This window comes from Talpa europaea, assembly GCF_964194135.1.
Source record: "Talpa europaea genome assembly, chromosome: 2".
Taxonomy (NCBI): domain Eukaryota; kingdom Metazoa; phylum Chordata; class Mammalia; order Eulipotyphla; family Talpidae; genus Talpa; species Talpa europaea.
The window spans coordinates 116,838,202-116,861,494 of record NC_140068.1 but is presented as its reverse complement, the minus strand read 5'-3'; the positions used below and the strand labels follow the sequence as shown (position 1 = coordinate 116,861,494).

Genomic DNA, 23,293 nt, shown 5'->3' with positions numbered 1-23,293 from the left:
GTCACCCCGACACCTCTGGTCTGTACCCCAGTTATTGTATGCATAAATAAATAAATCTTTTAAAAAATAACATTTAAAAAATACTGTGAGACTTACAGAAAAGTTGCAAAGGTAGCACAGTTCTTGTTTATACCACAGCATTTCTATTTTGTTAACATCCTACATGAGTAAAGTTTTTTTTTTTTACAACTAATGAAGCAACATTGACATAATTCCTAAACGCCATACTTTCATTAGTTTTTGCTAATGTCCATTTTATGCTCCATAATCCCATCCAGTGTGCCTGGATGACAGTTTCTCAGACTTTCGTCATTTTTGAAACATTGACTTTGGTGAGGAGTGATGTTTTGGGGAGGTCATGGGTTCATAGATGGAGGTTCTTGGGTCACCTCTGAGAAGAAAAGTTTCATCAAAAACAAAGTCCTCCTTCAGTGGTGTGCGTGTCCACACCCCACACTCTGCCCCCAACCCCCACACACAAAAGGAAGGAAGAAGATGCTTGTGCAGACCCCAGCAGGTAGGAAGAGCTGCCCCTGGAGAGGGCGGGTGTGTTAGGAGAAGCCTGCAGGCTCCAGGTGGCAGCCTTGGGAGCAGAGCTGTGTCTTCCCAGGGCAGAAAGGGCACAGAGGTGGTGTTCTAGATGGGAGGGCTCATTCCTTTGCGCAATTGTCATCTGTCTTTACATGAATTACTTCTATGGTGTGACTAGGCTGATTTGTCAGGACCAGTAATTCTCTGCAGTGGCTCCATGTGCGTATCCCAGCTCTGGTCTGTACACGTCCTATTGCATCTGATACTTGCTATAGCAGTTGCCCCTAAGCATTTTTCATTTCTATAGTTGGTTTAGTAACTATGTTAATCACTTCTACCCCCACCCACAGTTTCTGGTCATGTGACCCCTCCACCCTAATTTTTCTACTCTTTTTTTAAAAATATTTATTTATTTATGCATATAAGAATTGGGGCACAGGCTAGAGGTATGGGGGGAGAGATGATTCACCAGAGACAGTGTGGGGTGCAGAACACACAGATTGACTGAAATGCATTGCTGAGGGGAGCAGCGGGGAGTCAGGAGAGGTCTGCTGTGCCATGTGGGTATCTCCCTGGCCAGGGATCGAACTTGTGCTACAGAGGTTAAGTATAGCTTCATAGGTGGAGTCTTAACCCCTGGAGCCACCAAGGAACCTAATTTTTTATTCTTAGCCTCCATCAAGGAGGACTGCTCAGGAACATAGTACCTCAATTTAGGTATTTTTTTGTTTTTGTTTTTTTTCAGTGGGACTGTGGGTTTGGGGACGCAGACCACAGGGGTACAGGTCATTGTCCATTCAACATGTCAGTGCTCATCATGTCCACCTGACTGATCACTGATGGTGTTAACCTTCAACACCAGGCTAAAGCAGTGTTTCCTAGATTTCTTCCTGCCAAACTACTTTTTGTTCCATTTATTTAAATGCTGTTGTCTTTGGAAGGAAGCACTATGTGCAGCTCACACTTACGGGTATTCTGCTATAAACATTTGCATGCATGCAGGGTTCTGTGCAAATATAAGTTAGTTGGTAACCAGCTGGGGCAGTGATCACTGGGCTGTATGTCAGGTTTTCTGGTTTTCAAAGAAACTGTCAAAGATCTTCCACAGTGACCGTGCCATTTTGCACTCTTGCTGGCAACGATGAGGCTCCCATTGTCCACATCCTGGGCAGCACCTGTGCAGGGTTTGCATTTTTCAGCCCCTACCAGGTGTGATGGCGTCACTGTTGTTCTTTTTGTCTTTCCCTAGTGCCCTGTGATGCTGAGCATCTGTTCATGTTCTTCCTTGTCGTCTGTGTCTCTTCTTGGTGACGTGTCTGTTAAAGTCTTTTGTCCATTTTTCAAACGAGGCACCACTCATTTACAACACTGTTTTGTCCTTTTTAAACTTGGTTTGTTCTTTTTGCTCATTGAGTTTTAAGTGTTATTTTGTAAATTCTAGATACAATCCTTAATCAGATTCATGATATGCAAATGCTTCCCCCACTCTGTCCTGAACTCCTTTACTGACAGGAAAACAAACACTAGTGTCCATACAGAAGCATAGATATACTTTTTATTGGAAAAGTGAAATGATAAATCACTAACTGGTTTTGAGCAGATACTGGCTGCCTGGGGTGTTGGGGGTGGAGGCAATACACATACTTAACTTATGTGTATCCTTGAGTGTGATTTAAATGTTCTGATATGTGCATGAAATATGCTTTCAAAAGTCAATTACACTACACTGCTCAACTTATAACACTCTTCATATGTCACATCCAAATCATATAAGACCAGACCAGTATGTGTGTTACCAGTGATGGACCCACACGTCATAGACGCCAAAGTCATGGTTTCCTTTAGGTTCACTCTGGTGTTGTCTGTTCTGTGGGTGTTGGACAAATGTACAATGACCTATGTCCATCATTAGATTATCATGCAGAGTATTTTCACTGCCCATAATGTCTTCTGTGCTCCAAGGAAACAAAAGCAAAAAGAAACCAATGGATAACATCAAACTAAAAAGCTTCTACATTGTGAAGGAAAAATCATTAAAATGAAAAGACAATATCAATTTGGAGAAAATATTTGCACATCATATATCCAGCAAGGAGTTACTATCTACAAAAAACTCCACAACAATAAAACAAGCAAATCAAAACAGGGGGCAGAGGAGCTAAATAGGTACTTTTCTATAGAAGACACGCATGTGGCCAAAAGGTACATGGATAAAAGTTTATTGTCATGTGCTGTCAGGAAAATGCCAATTAAAACCACAGTGAGTTACCATCTTACACCTGTGAGAATGACCCATTGAAGGGTGTGGAGGAAAAGGAACTCTGGTACACGGTAGGTGGGAATGGAGACTGGTCCTGTTAGCAGGCAGGAGAGGTTCCCTGGACTCCCAAACCTGTACACTCTACATGGTTTCTGTCATCAGCTGCTTAAAGATAAAACGTACTCTAATGCATAAGACCTTCAATAGAAAAGAATTTTAATTTGTGTGCAATAGAGAATAAGTGTGCAATAGCGAAAGAGAAGAGAAAGAACATAGTTAAAATAGTTCCCACATGAATTAATTAAAGTTACCCGTCCCCTCATGGGTAAGGCCCAGCAAAGCAGGCTTGGCCCAAAGCAGGCCCACTGAGGCCCAAAAGCCTGCCACAAGGCTAAGGCACCTACTGGTAGAGACCCATGGGACAGGGACAGGAGGGGCCAGGCAAGTCTGGAAGGACAAGAGCAAAATCAAAATTCGCATCAAGATAACAGCTGCCATTGTCAGCCTCCCCATGGATCCCTCACCCACGTCTTTGTCTCTTTCAAGGGTCTCCATGTCCCCAACTCCCTGACACAAGTCCAAGCCTGAGGAGCAAGCCTGAATTCTTCTTCACATGTCTCTCTGCTCCATGCGCCTCCTCCAGTCTTCTTTCCCCATCTTACTCCATATCTTCCTCCTATTCGTTAGCTTCTCATCCCTGCTCAGCTCCATCTTTCCTGGGGCGGGGTGGGGGGGATTGGGGGTGGGCAGGACTCCTGGAACCTCCCTTTTCTATGGATATCACATGGGTACAGCCCTGCCCTGTGGAGAACAAATGAAGATTCCTTAAAATATTCAAAATAGACCTGTCCCATGGTACCTGTCCATTCCTTGGTATTTATCCAAAGGAAGTAAAACACTAATTCTGAGGAATATGTGCCTCTTATGGTCACTGCAGTGCTGTCTACCATAACCAAGCAATGGAGACAACTTAAGTGCCCAACGACACATGAGGGGATAAAGAACACAAGCTATACACACAATGGAATACTACTCAGCTGTGAAAAAGATGAAATACTGAATTTGCAGCAACATGGATAGATACAGATGGGATTATACGAAGTGAAATAAATTTGAAGGGGGAAGTTAAATATTAGATTTCATTCATATGTGGAATATAAAGAAACAAAGCAGGGATTGATGAAACTAAACCAAAACAAACTAGAAATATGACTGCAGAATTGAAGCTATGGGGTGGGGGTAAGAGCAGGAAACAAGGTAGGAAGAGGGCCCAATAGGCTATGGTGGAGGACTGTGGGGTCCTTATGTTGGGTGTTAAGTGGTAACAAACATCTGAAGAGGTGTGACCCTGTGCCTCTAACACATACAGTGTGTAAACCAGTGTTGCCTCAACTGAATAACACAATGAGGGCAAAAAGGAAAGTTCTTAAGCAAAAAAAAAAAGTAAATTATCTCCTCCATCAGCCACTGACCTCAGGACTTTGCCTTCGCCTCCTCACTGTCATGCAGGCTGAGGGGCTGGTTTCCCACAAGGTCAGAGGCAGGAGGTGCAGGGACAATATCTCTACAATCCAGTTGTTGAAATAAGTGTTAATTAAATTTCCTTGGGCATGTTATATTTTAACAATGTGTCTCAGACCCACACAGACTAACCCATGACAACCATATGAAGATAATTTCAATACACATTTTCCTTTGAGTCACACAGTATTTCGAGGAGACAGATGCTGAAAACTAAGGACATCATAGGTATGCATTTCCAATACGGTACCTAGTAGTCATATATAGGGAATTTTTGGTTTAAATAAAATAAAATAAAATAAATAATTCAGGGCCTTCCCAGTGATGCAGCAGGTTGAGTGCAGTGCTGTGAAGCTGTCTGCAGTCTCTAGAGTGTGGGTTCGATTCCCGGCCGTCTAGGGAGCTACCCACATGGTGCAGCAGACCTCTCCTATCTCAACCTCTGCTCCCCGCAGCAGTGTTTTCGGGCATCTGCCTGTTCTGCTCCCTGCTCTGTTTGGTGAATCTTCTCACCCTCCCACGCATCTGGCCTGTACCCCAGCTCTTGTATAAATAAAAACAAATCTTTTAAAAAATAAAAAAATTCAACTTCTCAGCTAAAAAACTCACATTTCAAGTGCTCAATAACCAATGAGCTAGAGGCATCACAGTGTTCCGTGCACACATAGAATTATCCCTTGTCTCAGAGTATCTTGTGGGACAGCACAGCTCTTCATGCTCTGTGGCCATCAAGTCAAATGCATTAGACACATGAAAAATAAAAGGGCCAGTAGTATTCCTCTTAAAGAATATGTCAGATCTCTCTCTGAGCTGAGATGCCATATTAAGCTGGTATAAAACAAAACCCAAACAGGCACAAACTTCCCAGTCCCAAAGGGAAGCACCGTCCCTCCATCTCCTGTCTCAGGCAGTGGACACGCTCTGGCATCCCGTTTCTGAGGGGTGAGTTGTAGAAGAGTTCAGGGCAAAGATCTAAAACAAGCTTTGGAAGTCAGGGAATCCAACCCAAAGAGAGGGATTTTAGGAAATGAAGAGGAGGCAAAGACATAGAAGAACACTTGGAAAACTCTCCTAGTTGACCAGAAAAGCATTTCTCAAAGTGTGGTCTGTGGAACCCTTGAAGTCCCCAGGAACTTTGCGGGGAATCCATGGGTCAAAACTATTTTCAAAATATTATTCAGACATCATTTGTTTCTTCATTATTTTGCCATTTGCACTTGTTAGAGAACCACAACCCAAAAGAGTGGGTTCTTTGCACTCTAGGGAAAGAATTCACCAGAGAGTGCTAATGGTAGTTGAACCGGGTAAGGATTTATTAGACTCATGTATGAGGGAGCCAGTTTGGGAAAGCAGAATATGACCCAGTTCTCCTAAGGGAGTTAGGAGGAGCTATTTAAAGGGTAAGTTTGGGCTCCCTTTGCAGCACGAATTTGATCAACAAACAAACTAGAAATATGACTGCAGAACTGAAGCTATGGGGTGGGGGTAAGAGCAGGAAACAAGGTAGGAAGAGGGCCCAATGGGCTATGGTGGAGGACCCCCTTTGCAGCACGAGTTTGATCCCGGCCGGCATAAGTTCGATCCCAGTGGCGGGCAAGATTCCCACATGGTGCAGCAGACCTCTCCTGTCTCACCCGCTGCTCCCCTCAGCAGTGTATTTCGTCAGTCTGCCTGTTCTGTTCCCTGCTCTGTCTCTGGTGAATCCTCTTACCCTCTCGCGCATCTGGCCTGTACCCTGGTTTCTGTATGCATGAATAAATAAACCTTTCAAAAAAAAAAAAGGTAAGTTCCAGAGGTAGAGAGGAGGGAGCTACTTCTGGGTTGGGCTCTGCCTGTGCCTGTGCACATGATGATGTTCCTGCTGTGTGTGGTTGCTCAGTTTCCTCCCTCCAGGAAATGAGGAGATAATCATTAGTTGTGTCCTTAGACTGTGTGGTGCAGGAGAAAAAAAATTACTGAGAGTCCATGTGCAGAGCAATGAGAAGCCTAGAAGGACCACACCATGAAGGTGCCAGGATGTAATTTTTATCTCCCAGGGTGCTTCACGTCAGTGTAGCGGGCCCAATTGCTTGGTCAGGACTGGCCAGTCCGTGATTTAGTCCACCTGTTCAAATAGGACTGGGACAACTCATCCTACTGCCCACAATTTCTTTTATCTTGGCTGTCGAACACTGAGGTGAGGCTAGTAAGAATGCAGATTATAGTAACGACTGAGTAGTAGTGAAACGGGTCCACACGGCACAAGCCACAGGACAAAACAGGCTCCCCCCACAGCCTAAGAAGCAGGTGTGTTGCCTGTGCTAGAGCCAGTGTCCCCGCATGTACACCTGTTACACAACAAGGTGAGGGACAGCCTAGAACCCCCAAACCTGCCTGCTCTAAATAGTTTCTGCCATCCACCGCATCAACACAACACATACTCTAGTGCAAAAGACCTCTAATAGAAAGGAACTTTGATATCATTAGTGAGCAATAAAAAGAAGAGGAGGGAAAGAATAGATAATACAGTTTCCAAATCAAGCACCCAAAGTTACCCACCCCTTCATGGGTAAATGCCCAGTCAAGCACGTTGGGCCAAAACAAGGCCAGTGCAGTGAAGCCTGAAACTTGCCACAAGTCTAAGGTACCTTCTGGGGGGGACCCATAGGAAAGGGCAGAAGAAGCCCTGCATGTCTGGGACAGAAGCTGCAAAATCAAAATCAAGATAAAAGCTGCCATTGTTAACCTCCCCATGGTCCTCTCACCCACATCTAGTGTTTTAACCAGAACAAGACCAAGAAGCAAGGCAAGTGCAGCTTCTTCGCATATCTCTGCTCCATGTGCCTCCTCCAGGCCTCCTTCTGGCTCTCCATCTTCCTTCTTTCTCCCAGTCTCTCTCCAGTTTCTCTTCCTCCCTGCTCAGCTTCACTCTTCCTTGGGTTGGGCAGGGAAACTGGAACCTCCCCTTTCCTGGGGACCACCCTTTTGTGTAGCTTGTGGTCAGCCAGCACAGGCAGCTCTGAAAGCAGCAGCAGAGAAGGGAGTTTCCCTGCCCACTGCCCACGTGTGCTGCCTGTGGGCCAGGGGCCCAGCCACTCACAGCAGAGGCAGCAGTGGCCATGGTTCCCATGTCCTGCTGTCCCAGAGGGCACAGCCCTGGGTCTCTGGTACCAGAGGCAGCCCTGAGCCCTATGGCCTCTGGCCCAGGGGGACTTGGAGGAGCATTGGGCCCCTCTAGGGAAGTTCTGGTGCTGCTGATCCTTGGAGCTGCAGGCAGAGGGACCCACAGAGTGCCAGGTCAACATAGCAGGCTCCCAGCAGAGCCCACTTTGCAGCCATTTCCTCCTCCCTACACCCCCCCAACCCCCATTCCTTCCTGCTGCAGTTAAACTGGCCCATCCAAGGTCCCTGGGTATGGTGCGCCTCCATCCCCACCGTGCCCACTCCAGCCCAAAAGCCTGCCCTGACCTCTGTGCAGGTTCCAGGCTTTTCCCTTTTAAATTTGGCACCAATGTCATAAATGGACTAATCAGGCAACGGACCAATCGAGTTTGAGCTCAGTTTCACTCATGGTGATGATTAATTAAATAAACATCTTCTTGCTGTTGGACCCAAGCCTCAGTGCTTATACAATTGTGCACACAGATGACAACCCATTATTAGTGACCTGTCCCCTCCTTGGCACTGTTTTGCTACTGTTGTTAGTACTGTTGTAGTAGTTATTCTTCACCACCACTTATTTATGGAATAAAAATACCCGAGGACTTCAGTTCAAAATGTCCTGGTTGAAGCAATAAAAATTGCCTTCCTTATTTTATCATTCTGAGAGCCAAATTTTAATAATATCTGATATGATGAGATGAAAGTACACATATGGGGGCTTCTCTGGTGCCCTAGGGGTTATGTCTCAGCACTATCACTGCTGTGGCCTGAATTGGAACCCTGCCAGGGAGCTGACCCACATATGGTGCAGCAGACCTCTCCTGTATAACCTGCTGCTCTCCTCAGCAGTGTATTTCAGTCAATCTGCCTGTTCTGCTCCCCACTCTGTTTCTGGTGAATCCTCTTACCCCTCACACCTCTGGCCTATATCCTAGTTTTTGTATGCATATATAATTAAGTCTTTAAAAAATTGGATTAGTGCCCTTATGAGAAGAAACTTTTCACAGATGATCGCCCTCTGACAGGTGAGGATATAGTGAGAGGGTAGCTAGCTAAAATGCCTCTCACCAATGTGAATTGATCTTGGATGTCCTGGCCTCCAAAATAGTCATAAATAAATACTTGTTGTTTAAGCACCCAGTCTATGGAATTTTGTTATAGCAGCACGAGCTGACTAAAAGAAATCACCACCTAAGCACCAGACAGGACACTAGCAGTGGCAAATAATGGGGGATAGCTTCAACTAGTGCTGCAAAGACTTTGACAGCATAATCCACAGAATACTGGTCTGAACTTGTGTTTATGACTTAACCACACCGATGGCTGACTTAAAAAAAAAAAAAGTCAATATTCTCAATAAAATGTAAACAAGGTACAGAGTCTAATCAAAATAGCCAAGTAATCTAAATAGTCATCCCAAATTACTGGATATGTGAATTGGCAGGATAATTTCAGTTCTCATGGGAGAGACAATCAACAGGCATCAGCTCAGGAGGGCATGATGGTCTAGTGCAAACATGTACAGGGCCGGTTCACTGTGGATTCAGGCAGACGAGTCACAAGAGTCCAGAAGTCCTAGTGGATTTTACAGGTACACAGGCACACCAGGCAGGGAAGCTGGCATGCAAGGAGGCAGGCATGGGCCAGACAGGGTGTCCCGGGTTGCCTAGAGGCTGACAAGCTTTCCAGCTCCTTGCAAATCTTTGCTCTCTTTCTCTGATCTCTCTCTGGTGTTCTCTGGCATTCTCAGTCTCCTGTAATCTCGTGGTCTCACCTCAAAGTGGTCCCCCAGTCCATGTGGTGCTTGTAGTGTCGCTGCCCTTACAGCCCCGTCAGCACAGGTGCCTGCGGTCACACATGCAAGTCCTGTGCTCCTGGGCCCAGGTGTCCATAATCAAAGGCTTGCGTGCCCCTTCCTCACCCATCAGCCCTGGGCATCCACAGAGGCCAGAGGATATAAAATGGCCTGATTACTTCATTTACCCTACACGTGGAATTTGGAATCATCTGAAAACTTTAAAGCAGCCCTTATGAAAATGCTCAAGCCAGTAACTGCAAACGATTTTAATGAGAGAATAGAAGATATAAAAAAGTTATAAATGAAAATTTTAGAACTGGAAATACAGTAACATTGGTTGGCTGTATGACAGTGTTCCACTCCAGGGCAGGATGTTGAGAGTAGGGAGGGCTGCCATGTTGGTGGGCAGAGTATGTGGAGACACTGTGCTTTCTGTTCACTTTTGTTTTTTTGTTTTTTTGTTTTTTTTTTCCTGCGACACAGTTTGCTTTATTCATTTTCTTAAATTTTACAGAATTATTTCTCTTCTTGGGATTGTATTCTTCATTTTACAAAGCTTTAAAATGAGACTCAAATCATATGACAATTTGCCTGTCCCTTTAGGAAAACGTAACTTTTTTTTTTCGCTTAAGTTAAATAGAGTCTGGAGCAAAAATGTCCATTTCAGAATGACCCAAGGGAAAGTACCAGTGGTAAATTATGCTACATTGGGATAAAGAACACAAAAGGCAGACACCAAACACCTCCATTTTCCCAAGATTAAATGATTATTAAAAAAGCACGCCACACTGTATATAAATCAACATTCTCTCCCATAATTCTGTGCATCTGGGACTATAGTAACATCACTGTCCCTGTCCCACATCTTCAAATTAACATTCTCAGGTCACAACAATGTCTTCCCAAAGGGGACTTTCCGGAAAAACAAGCTATTTCCTCGGCTCATATTTCCCTCTTTTTGTAGCATACACCAGCAACCTATCCAAGAATTATATATTGGGGAGTAAGGAGGGCACTGAACAGCAAGCCCACAGTTGTTGAGAGCCATAAGATTAGAGACAAGCACAAAGGGATAGGTCAACATACTGGCAAAAAATCCTGTGACAGCTTGGGAATAACTTTTCATTTCATTCAGGGTGGAAACCCCACTGTCCAGTGCATAGGTATTGACGGGGTAAGCCAGTGAGTTACAGAGTCACAAAGAAATGATGTCACCTAGAAGGCGAGAAATAAGACCTGCAAAAAATCCTAGGATGCCCTCTTCCCGATAGATGGTTGCAATGGAGTCACAAAGTCCACAGTACTTGGATTCTCTGCCAATAAATTGTACCATAGATCTCAGAGTGATCACATGGAAGGGTGTGTGATGAGGGCAGCAGCAGAACGGGCCATCATCTCTCGAAGTTGTCTCCTTGATAACTCCGTCAAAGCAAAATGAAACTTCTTTCTGTGCATTTCCAGGTCCTAACTCCTCATTCTTATCACACTCCTGGTAATGCTGTAAAACTTTACCATGGACCACAGTTCCAAGGACTCCTGAACACAGTCTTGGTGTTAAGCCTGTGAACAACCCATGCTTCCCATCGATGCTCGCAATGTGCTGAGCATAACAAAAGAGCCCAGGAAGCTGACATACTTGCCACCCAAAAATATTTCGGCCTATTGTTGGAGGCAGAGGCTCATATCCCACCTGGATGAGCACCTTCACGTACATGAGCGGCTGGGATAGGATGGTATGAACCTAAAACCGCTATTAAAAAACATAGGATATTTAAATGTACATCAAAAAATGCAATAACTTAAATTAAAATATCATGGAATGGGCTTGATAATAGAAAGCTTATGGTAGATTTATTCACAAGCACCAAAAACTGGAAACAACCCAATATCCTTCGATGTGTAAATGGATGAAAAATATGTACAAACCATCCAATACTACTCAATAGTAAATAGATAAAAACCTACTGATGCACTCAACAACCCAGACAGAGCTTAAGGTGATATGCAGAGGGGAAACAAAGTCTATCTCAAAAGGTTGCCTATTGCATCATTCCATGTGTATGACCTTCTTCCAGACAAAAGGGTAGCAACTGAAAATTGCTCAGTTCTTAAACTTTGCAGTGAAGGAGCGTGTGACAAAAGATTTAACAGAAGGGAATTGTTTGATTGCTCTATAATTTTATTGTATGGTGCGCCCATAAATCTTTACCAGGATGGACAAAGATTATTTTCTTTCCCGACACCTGCATTCCAGCAGCACCACCATTCTGGCTCTCCCTGGGGCCCTCCAGACATGGTCCCTCCCAGGACGCTTGCAATCACTCATCTTCTGTCTGGAACACTCCACGCCCCGAGGTCCACACTCATTGCCCCCTCACTAATTCCCCTTAAAAAAAAAATTGACGTATGCTAACTCAAAATATTATTTTTCACCTATATTTCATTAGTCAAAATAATGTCATGTGTGAGCCTTCCCGGTGGCGCAGCGGTTGAGCGCTGGGCTGCGAAGCTGCCCGTGGCCTCTGCAGCGCCGGTTCGATCCCCGGCTTCTCCCCAGCCAATGGAGGAGGGTCCCGCATGGCGCGCAGACCTCTCCTGCCGCCCGCTGCTCCCCTCAGCAGTCTACTTCGCTCCTTCTGCCTGCTCTGCTCCCCGCTCTGGCTCTGGTGAATTCTCTCACCCTCCCGCGCTTCTGACTGTACCCAGTGCTTGTATAAATAAATAAATAAATCTTTAAAAAAAAAATAATGTCATGTGGTCTGTTATAGGTACAGAGGGAACTGGGAAATGTGACTTTGGAAAAACATGGGCATATTGACTCCAAAGAAAATTAAAATCTTTTCATAAAAAAAAGAGAACGGTGAATGGTTTTTACAATAGGCAAACATTAGGGTCTCCCACTGTCCTCCATGGGAGCAGGCACTGCCTGATTGTTCATTGGTTTCTCGCTAGCACCTATGGCCATACCTGGCACAGAGTATCTTAAAAACTCTAGAATAAATTACTGTCATCTCACTGGTCCTCTATAAAATAATAGCCAAAACCCCTATTTAAACGATCTCATTAAATTTCACATCTTTTTATTATTAATTAAAGTGATAACTTTTTTTTAATATATTTTTTATAGAGGCATGTTTTATTTATTTATTTGTTTGGTTGGTTTTTTTTTTTGTTGTTTATACATGCACTGGGTACAGTCAGAAGCGTGGGAGGGTGAGAGAATTCACCAGAGCCAGAGCGGGGAGCAGAGCAGGCAGAAGGACCGAAGTACACTGCTGAGGGGAGCAGCGGGCGGCAGGAGAGGTCTGCGCGCCATGTGGGACCCTCCTCAGTTGGCCGGGGAGCAGCCGGGGATCGAACCTGCGCCGCAGAGGCCGCGGGCAACTTCACAACCCTGCGCTCAGCCGCTGCGCCACCGGGGAGGCCCTAAAGTTATAACTTTTGATGATAGAGGTTTAGTCAAAGGAGATAAATTTTTACCCACTAAGGTAAGAGAAATGAGGCTTTCTCCAGATGATGGAGTTGTGTTGGGGCAAAGGAGAATTCCCCCCACCCCATCAGGGTTCTTCTAAGACTCAATGGATGAGCAAATCCACAACAGACAGATTCGTGGGCGAACAGACCAAAATTTAAAAGCATGTGTGTGGGGAATTACATGCTTATGAATTCTAAAGAATAATGGTGTGAACCTGTGATGTTTACTTTGTGTTTAGGGCCCTGAGGCATCTGGAGAGAGGGGGAGAGATGTTCCAGGATGGGCAGATAAGAAGGGGGTGACTCAGCTTCTCTCTGAGAGTAAAGGTGAGATTCTCGGGGGAGCAGACATGGTCACTGTACACGTGACCAGTTTGGTTCCCTCCAAACTACTGAAACATTCTTGTGGGATCTAAAAGGTGGGACCATGATTACATCTTTTCTCAGGAAAAGGGAAAAGGACAAAAAGCTCCTAAGTCCTCAGGACTCTTAATTTAAAATATTCTGCACTATTGAAGTGACAGTAATAGCTTCCTTAGGCATAGGGTCTCCACGCTGGTGACATCCCTGGAGGAGACCCTCCCTGGGCGTGTGGAGAGAAACCCACCCAACCCTTTTGGGGAGACAGGTCAGCAAAGTGGGGCTCCTGTAAGAGTGAAGAAATTGGGAGCAAGATTTAAAAATAGAGGGAAGTTAAGCATGATGGGGACAGACAGGACCTGAGAAGAGAAATGGCCAGTGAGAAGGTCCCTGTGACGGAAAGATGGATGACGATGCCCTAAAACCCGCGTTCCCAGAGAGTTGCTGCTTTTCTTGCACCATCAGCACCTTATGTTTCTTTAGATGACAGTGTGGGGAGAATGCTGGGGTGCAGAGGAAGAGTTTAAAACAGGAGCGAAGAAATGTAGTTTCAGAAAAGAGAACTGAGAGGAGACTGAGAACAGGAGAACCATGAGGTTAATGAAAACGACCATTAAACACAGAGCCCCGCCCTGTCCCCAGCATGGGACAGATACAGAAATAGTGGTGGAAAAGAGGGCGGCACTGATGCCCAACTGTACACAGCAGTTTAGCTAAAAATGAAAGGGTAGATGTATTAGAGTTGTCCATACAAATAGTCCTATAGATTGTGTGTGTGTGTGTGTGTGTGTAAATGATTTCTTACAAGTATTATAAGGAACCGGCCAACATAATTATGTTGACTTAGGTTGCCTTTAGTCATTTTTCCCTTCAAGTTCTAAGTATACCTTCAGTCCCCAAATCAAATCCCACCCCTTCTCTCTAACCACTTCAGCTTGGATTCTTTCCAGTGGCGCCCCAAAAAGGGAAGAAGAGAAAAGTTGCCAGAAGTGAAAGGTGTACGTTTCTTCATGTATTATTCTTCGCTTCTGTTTTCTTTTTCAGTTTGTTTCTGTCTCCTCATCTCATAACTTAAAAAAGAAAATCAGCACACACTTCACTCTATATTGTCCTGTTTTATCACTATAGCTTTATAGATTCCCCAGCTACTTTACCAGGTAAAGGAGGGCAAAGAACACATCTTATCTTTTTTTTTCCTAAATCATCCACAGCATCTGGAAGAGTGCTAAATATTTAACGAACAGTATTTGCTTGAGTTACTTGTTCTTTTTTAAAAGATTCATTTATTTAGGCATATAAGAGCTGGGGTACAGGCCAGAGATGCGGGGGGGTGGGGGCGGTGGTGGTGAGAGGATTCACCAGAGACAGAGTGGGGAACAGAACAGGCAGATTGACCAAAGTACACTGCCGAGGGGAGCAGCGGGCAAGTCAGGAGAGGTCTGCTGTGCCATGTGGGTTGCTCTCTGGCTGGCGGGGACAAACTCATGCTGCAGAGGCTGCAAACTGCTTCATAACGCGGTGCTTAACCCCTTGCACCATCAGAGAGGCCCGGGTTACTTCTTTTAATAAATGTTCACAATAGTTTAAGAGTGGGTGTTTTACAGAAGTATAGAGAAATCAAGTGTCTAAAACCTAATATAATATATCAATAAACTTGTTTAAAGTTAAAAATATCTCATACAAAGTAGACAGAATTGCCAAATGAATTGAAAAGATAATTTTCTTGGTCATATGAGAGAAAAATTCATATCAGGATATTTTAGAGTTGTGTTAATTTTAGACATATCTTTATGATTTTATTGTCTTTCTGGACATACCGTTCAGCTATATGGATCAATAAAAATTGCACTGGTAATACTAAAATATTTTAACATTGTTAGTGAATATGATTCTTCTTGTAGTCACTGAAAATATGCCATGTAAATTTATGTTTCACCCAACAAAAATTTTGAAAACAGATTGACATTCAAAAATCAACAAATGCTTCCTTCTCAGAGTATTACAATTATTGGCTACATTGGGAACAATAATAGAGCAAATTAAATTTGATTTCATTTCCAAGATTAGAAAGGGACTAGAATTAAGCTACTTGAAGGAGTCACTGATTATTGAATCTTATGCATTCTGATAAAGCTATTTTCTCAAGCCAGGAAAATATGCATACGAATTTGACACTGAGACTTCAGGAAAGCAGATCTCTGACCTGGGTAATTCTATCAGCACCTCAGTATGTGAGCTGGAAACACTAAGTTTATAGCTCACAGGGACCCTTAGGTTGAAGGACAAAATCTCTCCAAGGGCAAAGTCAAAGAATATGCTAAACATGAGGAGGGTTGGTTGCTGATGAGAGAAAATCTCCCACAAGTCATATTCATTTTGTATTATATGGGCCCCTTTAACAGAAACTTGATTTGACATAAAGTAGGTTGGGAGCTGGGTATTGCAATGATTGAGAAGTTTCACAGAGTTTAAAGGCAGGAATGCGCTGGAGTTCTGGAAGGTAGTGAAACCCAACTAAGCTGATAGATTCTAGGAAGGAAGTGCTCTTGGTCCAAATCTGCTTCTCCTTTTTGCATTTCCTCCTGTCTTCTTTCTCCCTGATGTTTGCCTCTTTCTGGTCTTCACTTCACAAAGTGGGCTATAGTGGAAGGCACATGAAGTGGCCCACTTTATTCCTGTACATAATGTTGAAATTCCTGGATGAGACCATAGCTGGTCAGTTAGTTCATATTGCCTGAACTTCAACAGTCAGCAGTGGCCTTGGACCATCGTACCTGTCATCCATTTGACTGCCTGGAGACTGCTTCTGTGGTTTTTCTTGGAACAGGATGCTTGAATATAATTTTGAAATGCTCAGTTTTGAAACCTACCCTAAATTTCCTAGTGGTCAGTGTTAAAACAAAGTATACAAAGTACACAAAATATGTGTAACATAACAAAAAAATAAATTTTCTCCACCCTTGCTTCCTTGCTTGCTCAACAGTCAAATTACGTTTTTGATAGAGGATTGTGAAATGGGCAATTTCCATAGAAGAGTCATGAGTTTGTTCGATACTCTAGAAATAGATGTTTATTAGATATGCAATTTGGATATAGCTTGCAGTTAAAATTTATTTCTTTGGGAAACAAAATGTTGTAAAAATGACATACAAATGTCATAAGTTGAAATGGAATGGTCACATTACATTCAAACAAAAATAGTAAAATTTCAAGAAATCACAAAAAAGAGAAGCACATGCAAAATAGTATTAGGTAAAAAAGGCATTATACAAATTTTATGATATCATTTGTAGAAGCTTAAAAACATCATCTCAATTTCAGTGATTCCTGAGTTGTATGATAATGGACAATGCACTTTTTCTTTAATACTGGAACTGTTATTAATGACTACTGCTATTTTAATAATTTAAAAAGTTTTTTTTTTTAATAAAGAGAAGGTGCTATCCCTGTAGGAGGAATAGCACTGGAATAGTGGAAACACTGTCTTGATTGCTGACACGAATCAGTAGTGATACATTACTAATGCATCACTAGAAAAGGGTAACAGAGAGTGTGGTGCTGGATGAGAGCAATGCTGAAGAATATTCAGGTTCCTTTTAAATAAACTTTCCAGTTGAATATCTGATTGTTCCCGTACCTTTCATTGAAAAGGTTTTCCTTGACCCCAATGCATTACTTTGCTGTTTGTTAAAAATTAAGTGATTGCCCAAGTGTATCTATTTCCGGACACTCTAATCTGTTCTGTTGATGCCTGTCAGGACTTAGGCCAGGATCACACTGTCCCGATTAATGCAGCATTAGTAAATTTTGAATTCAGGTACTGTAAATTTTGCAATTTGTTCTTTTTTAAAAGGAAAAGGTATATATGTCCATTTATTTGTGTTTTCTGCAGCCAACCTCAGAGAGGAAATGTTCGGAGGCTTTGCAAGTAGCTGAGTGACTGAAACTGTTCCCCGTTTTGCTGCTGTCACAGCCTGGCAGGGAAGGCGAGACCTGGACCTGGGAGCCTCTCTAAGATTTCAGTGTGGCCATTTGTCAGGCCTTTCGGCTGCAGCAGCTATTTTGAGTGTCGCTTGTCTGGTGCTGTGCTGGGGCATCTCGGCAGCTCCGTTGAGCATCTCCTGTTGTGTCTTCTGCTGTCTTCGTGAGTTGCATCCCGGCCTATAGTCTGGTGGCCACGTGCTCCAGGCCCTCAGTGGCAGGAAGATGCTACTTGGGAACATTTGTGTTTAGGACTTTAAAACACTGGACACTGCTTCAGGTGAGGTAAACGGCCATTTGTGGTCTCAGGAACTCTATGTTTTTCCCTGGTTTTTAAATAAACCCCATTATTGTTGTCCTCTGAGGCTGAGTGGTCTTGTAATTTTGTGCACGGGGGAGGAACTCAGATTGGTAAACTATTTGGGCAGTGTCCTGGGACAGCTTTAGTGTCTCTCTTGCCCTGTATCATTTTTATTTTGCTCTTTTCCTTTCAGACTTGCCTGGCCGCTTCTGCCCCTCTCCTCTGGGTCTCCACCAGAAGGTGCCTTAGTCTTGTTGTAAGCTCTCAGGCCTCAGCGGTCCTGCTCTGGGCCAACCCTGTTTGGCTGGACATTTACATGCAATGGAATGGTAACTTTGGGTGTTTCATTTAGAAACTACTTTAACTATAGTCTTTCGTTCTCTTTATTAAACACTAAGTGTATTGAAGTCCTCTTCTATTGAAGACCTTATGCATTAGAGTAAATTAATTAATTAATTAATTAACTAAATAAATCCCAGTTCCAGGTCTTCACCTTCCCCCAGGCTCTAACAGCAGCAAAGCTGGGAACAGGTGAAGAAGCTGTGATTGCTTCTCAGCCTTGGACTTGGGGGACATGGGAGGAGACACTGGGAATAGATGTGAGTGAGAGACCTGTGGGGAGATTACAGTGGCAACATTTATTTTGATTTTGATTTTGCGCTTTTCCATCCAGATTTGTCTGGCTCTTTCTGCCCCTTTCCTATAGGTCCCCACAAGAAGGTACCTTAGACTTTTGACAGGTTTTGGGGCCTCAGTGTCCCTGTTTTGGATCAAACTGTTTGGCTGAGGTGACCCACAAGGGGATGGGTAACTTTGGGTGCTTGATTGGGAAACATATTCTCTACTCTCTCCCTTCATTCTCTTTCTTTTCTTTTTTTTTTTTTTATAGAGGCATGCTTTATTTATTTGTTTGCTGGTTTGTTTGTTTGTTTTGTTTATACATGCACTGGGTACAGTCAGAAGCGCGGGAGGGTGAGAGAATTCACCAGAGCCAGAGCGGGGAGCAGAGCAGGCAGAAGGACCGAAGGACACTGCTGAGGGGAGCAGCGGGCGGCAGGAGAGGTCTGCGCGCCATGTGGGACCCTCCCCTGGTGGCCGGGGAGCAGCCGGGGATGGAACCGGCACCGCAGAGGCCACGTGCAGCTTCGCAACCCAGCGCTCAACCGCTGCGCCACCGGGGAGGCCCCCTTCATTCTCTTTCTTACACAGTGATTGTATTAAAGTCCCTTCCCATTAAATGTCTTATGCACTAGAGTGTGTTTTGTTTTCATGTGGCTGATGGCAGAACCCATTTAGCGTGGGCAGATTTGGGAGTCCTGGGTCCCTCACCCTGCCTGGTAACAGAACCTCCTTTTACTATGGATATCACACTGTTACAGTCCTGCCCTTAGGCAAAAAAAAAAAAAAAAGGAAGGTTTCCCAAAATATCCAAAATACACCTTTCATATGGTCAAGTATTCCATTCCTTGCTATATATCCCAAGGTAAAAGCACTAATTCCAAAGGATATGCACCTCCTGTGCTCACTGCAGCCTGTGCACAATAACAAACTATGGAAACACCTCAGTGCCCAACGACAGATGAGTGGGTTAAGAAGAGGTGGTAGACAGACACAATGAAATATTACTCAGCTGTGAAAAGTTATATTTGCAGCAACATTGACAGATGTGGAGGGGATTATGCTAAGTGAAATAAGTTAGAATGAGAAAGTCAACTACTGAGTGATGTCACTCAGTGGAATATAACGTAACCAAGCAGGGACAGATGAGACTAAACCAAAACTTACTCTAGAAATATGAGGCTATGTGGGAGGGGAGGGAGAGGGTGTGATGTAGGAAACAAAGTGGGAAGAGGGCCCAGTGACGGTGGTGAGGACTGTGGGTGCCCTTAGGTGGGTGTGAAGTGGTAACAAACACTTGAAGAGGTGTGACCCTGTGCCTCTGCACACATACAGTATGTAAACCTATGTTACCTCAGTAGAAATAATACAATCATGGCTGGGGGGAGAAACTATCTTGAGCAAAAGAAAAATTGTCTTTTCCATCCATCACTGACCTCAGGACTTTGCCTTCGCCTCCTCACTGTCATGCAGGGTGAGGGCCTGGTTTCCCACAAGGGCAGAGGCAGGAGATGCAGGGACTCCTGGGGCTGCTCAGATCCGGCTGAGTAGAGACACTGCAGAGAGGGCGGCTCCGAGGAGACCAGAGACAGAGGGTCAGAGTAACCCCAGTGCTGAGTGAGGGTCTGGTTCTTTAGGGGAGGCGAGTGTGTATGTGTGTGTGTGTGTGTGTGTGTGTGTGTGTGTGTGTGTAACAGGAGACACAGGGCACACAAGATAAGAAAATAGGGGAGAATTATACATCAAGTCCCAGAATAAATAAATTCAAATCTCACAGAGAGGGAGAATGTCAGCACAACACCTCAGTAAGTACAGTTCCATGAAGAAGCTGTCTTTGAGCAGGACGTGAAGAAGAACTGGGTCTCAGGATAGAAGGAAGTTTAGAAATATGTTGTGGTTGGACTGAGCTGAAGGAGCTGGGTAGGACCCCCTCGAGGACCCTACCAGGATGTGGTTGCACCTGACAGCTCCCTCCCCAACCCCCAATGTTCACTTCAAGCTCTTCTTCTTTGGGGTCACTGTAGAAAATACACAGGCCTCAGAGTCAGGGAGGTCTACCCTGGCACCCCCTGTTTCCCAGGGGTCACTGCCTCCGTGGGCTACAGCTACTTTCTCTCTAGACCAGAGCTGGAGGGAGTCACACAGTGTGTGTGCCCTACTGGCCTGGCCCAGGGACAGGATTAGCCCAGGTCACACCGGTAACTGAGCTGAGCCTTCATGGAAGGTGCAGGAAGGGAGGGAGAGATGGGGCAGGGTCCATCAGCTCTTGGAAGATGTAATGTTACCCCAGGGTAACCCTCCATGTGCAGCAGGGAGAGGATCTCAGATAAACCCAGGCTGGTTCCCCACCTCCCTCCCCACTATAGTGACAGGATAAATCTCCTTGTATTCATGGCCACACTGGAGGGGAGCACAGACAGACAAGCATTGTTACTGTGTTTGTTACCAGGATTGGAGGTCAGACTTTTTTTTTAACTGTAAAAGTTCTTTTATTTTTAAAATTAATTTATTTATATATATTTTACATCATTGTTCCTTTTTAAACAATGTTTGTTTGTTTTTTCCTCCTCAGGTATAGACCCCATAGAAGTTCCTCCACCAATGCAGCTGTGCACCATCCCCACAGCTCCCTGTGCTCCTCCCTCCCTCCTTCCCATCCCTCTCCCTCAGGCTCCCCTACAGGATGTCTCTGGTTTATAATTATCTGTTTTTTTGTTTTGTTTTGTTTTGTTTTGCTTTGTTGTGCTTTGTACTGTTATTATTTTTCCCCTACATCTTATTTGTTTCCCCTATATTCCTCCTATATGTGAAGCCGTGAAGCCACCTGTTATTTTTCTTTTTCCTTCTGACTTATTTCACTGAGCTTAATTCCTTCTAGCTCCTTCCACGTTGCTGCAAATTTGATGAGTTTGTCTTCTTTCATCACTTAGTAATATTCTATTGCCTAAATATACCAAAACCTTTTGACTCATTTGTTGATTTGGGGGCATTGGGTTTGTTTCCATATCTTGGCTACTGTAAATATTGCTGAAATAAACATAGCAGTGCAGTTTTCCTTTTGAATTACTGTTTTTGTGTCCTTTGGGTAGATTCCTAGGAATGGAATTGCGGATCATTAGATAGATCCATTTATAGTAATTTGAGGGTCCTCCTCACAGCTCTGAATAATGGTAGGACCAGTGTGCATTTCCACCAGCAGTGCAGGAGAGTTCCTTTTTCTCCACATCCTCTCCAGCATTTGTTGTTTCTGGGGTTTTTTTGTTTTGTTTTGTTTTGTTTTGTTTTTCATTTTTAATGTGGGCATTCTCATGGGACTGAAGTGTACCCCATCTTCTTGATCCATTCAAGATCCCTGATTTAAAATACAATGAGAAACTACTTCACACCTGTGAGAAGGGCCCATATCTAAAAGACCAGACCTAACAAGAGCTGGTAGGACATGGAGACAAGGGACGGCCCTGCACTGATTTGGGGAATATAGACTGGTTCATCCCTGATGGAAAAAAGTGTCCAGGTTTCTTAGAAAATTAACTGAGCATCTGCCATAGGACCCAGCAGTCACATTCCAAGGTATCTACCCTGCCTCAGACGGCCCATGAGAAGTTCTCAGCTATGAACTGGATTGAAGTCTAAATGAATTAGCAGCAGGGGGGAGGCTGGGGAGAGCCCTCTAGAGTGGCTCTGCCTCTCCCCCAGCCTGAGCTCTTATTAAAGATATGAACAAAGGGACAAGGAAACAGCGTGCAATTGTGTTTATGCTTATACACATGAATTAGTTACTGCTGGAACAAGTTTTTCTAATTAGTAGGGATCATGCCACAAGTCAGCATGTCCTCAGGGAACAGGAGTTCATTTGGGGAAGAAGTTCTGTTTGCAGAACTACTAACCTCCTGGAACCTCCTGTGCAGAGTAAGCAGGGGCTCTCAGGGACTCCAGCTTCCCTTAGGGCGGCAGGTGCCAGCATTCCCAGAGGATGTTACATTACTTCAAAGGAAACCTACACCCCCATGATCACTGCAGCACTGTTTATAATTGCCAAGCTGTGGAAGGGGTGGTACACAGATAATAGAATACTGCTCATCAAGGAACATAAACTAATGCCATCTGGGGCAACACGGATGGAGCTAATTGAAATAAGCCTAGCGGAGAAAAACAAATGTATCACTTAGATATGGATATAGAGAAATTAGACAAAGGGCTAGATGGGGAGGACATGACCCCAGGAAATGGAGCTGGTGAACACCAGGCTGGGGGTGGGGAGGTGGAAACTACCAGAAATGGGCTGCTGTGGAGGTGCCTTCAGGAGAGGAGAAGAAATACACATGCCATGTGCAGCATGAGGGGCTGATAGCACCCCAAGTCCTGAGATGGGGTAAGGAGTGGGATGTGGGCACACAGCTGACTCAGGGTCATCAGAAGCCCTTCTGGAGACCTTCAGCGGGTCAGATTGAGGCCTCAGGTTCAGGGTCTGGCCTTCTCCTCCCTTCCAGTTCGCTCTCCTCAGTTCTCCATCCTTGCTGTCATCCTCATTTCCGGCTTGGTTCTCTTTGGAGGTGTGCTCATTGGATACAAGGTGGCTTCATGTGTGAGGGGCTAGAAGACGTGCTCAGGTAGGGAAGGGAGTGAGGGGATCTTGTCCACTGGGGGCTTTCATGTCTCAGGGAGAAGTTGCCCTACCTGGTTAATGGGAAGTACCATCCACACATGTGTGTTGCCCAGAGGGCATTTGGTCCAGTCCCCCCTCACCTCCTTTCTTTTTTTTCCCAGTCCTGACCTGGGTTTTCACTCACAGTTCTGGAAACTTCCTTGTGGTCCAGGATTAGAAGATTCCCATAGGCTTCTGACCTGACTCCTCCCTCACCTGACATGATGCTTCTTCCCATAGGAGGACAAGGAGGAAGCTACACTCAGGCTGCAAGTAGGTGTGTTCAAGGGTTGGATCCCTGAGCCCCTGGGAACAGTGTAGATGGAGCCCGTGGGGGAGTCACTCTCACATGTTCCTCCCGTGGTCTTATCTCTGACCAAGTTTTGTTGTGTTCTCCCCCAGCAGCCACAGTCCCAGTGCTCTGAAATGTATCTCAGCCCCTAAAGGTGAGACCCTCGAAGACTGCTGGGGGGCTGGAATTTGTGGCAGAGAGACTGGGACAAGATTATGGGGATGCTTTCAGGAGGACATCTTGAGAATGCGGTGGACCATTGATATTGTTAACACTGAGGGAATTCACCTGAATTTCTTCATCATTATTTTCTTTCAGGGTATTAGACAGCCTTGTGTGGGCCTGAGTGTTACAGGATTTCTTTTTGCCCA

At 44.5% G+C, this 23,293-nt stretch overlaps 2 pseudogenes across 2 annotated transcripts in view; one reads left to right on the top strand and one right to left on the bottom strand.

Annotated features, from left to right (window-relative positions):
• Nucleotides 1–23,293, top strand: part of LOC311188281 (HLA class I histocompatibility antigen, alpha chain G-like) — a 678,711-nt pseudogene that overhangs the window by 247,131 nt on the left and 408,287 nt on the right. The gene's annotated exons all lie outside the window — the stretch shown is intronic.
• LOC311167573 (mitochondrial carrier homolog 2-like) lies at nt 10,119–11,023 on the bottom strand (annotated as a pseudogene). Its single transcript has one exon. The product of its transcript is annotated as a mitochondrial carrier homolog 2-like (transcript).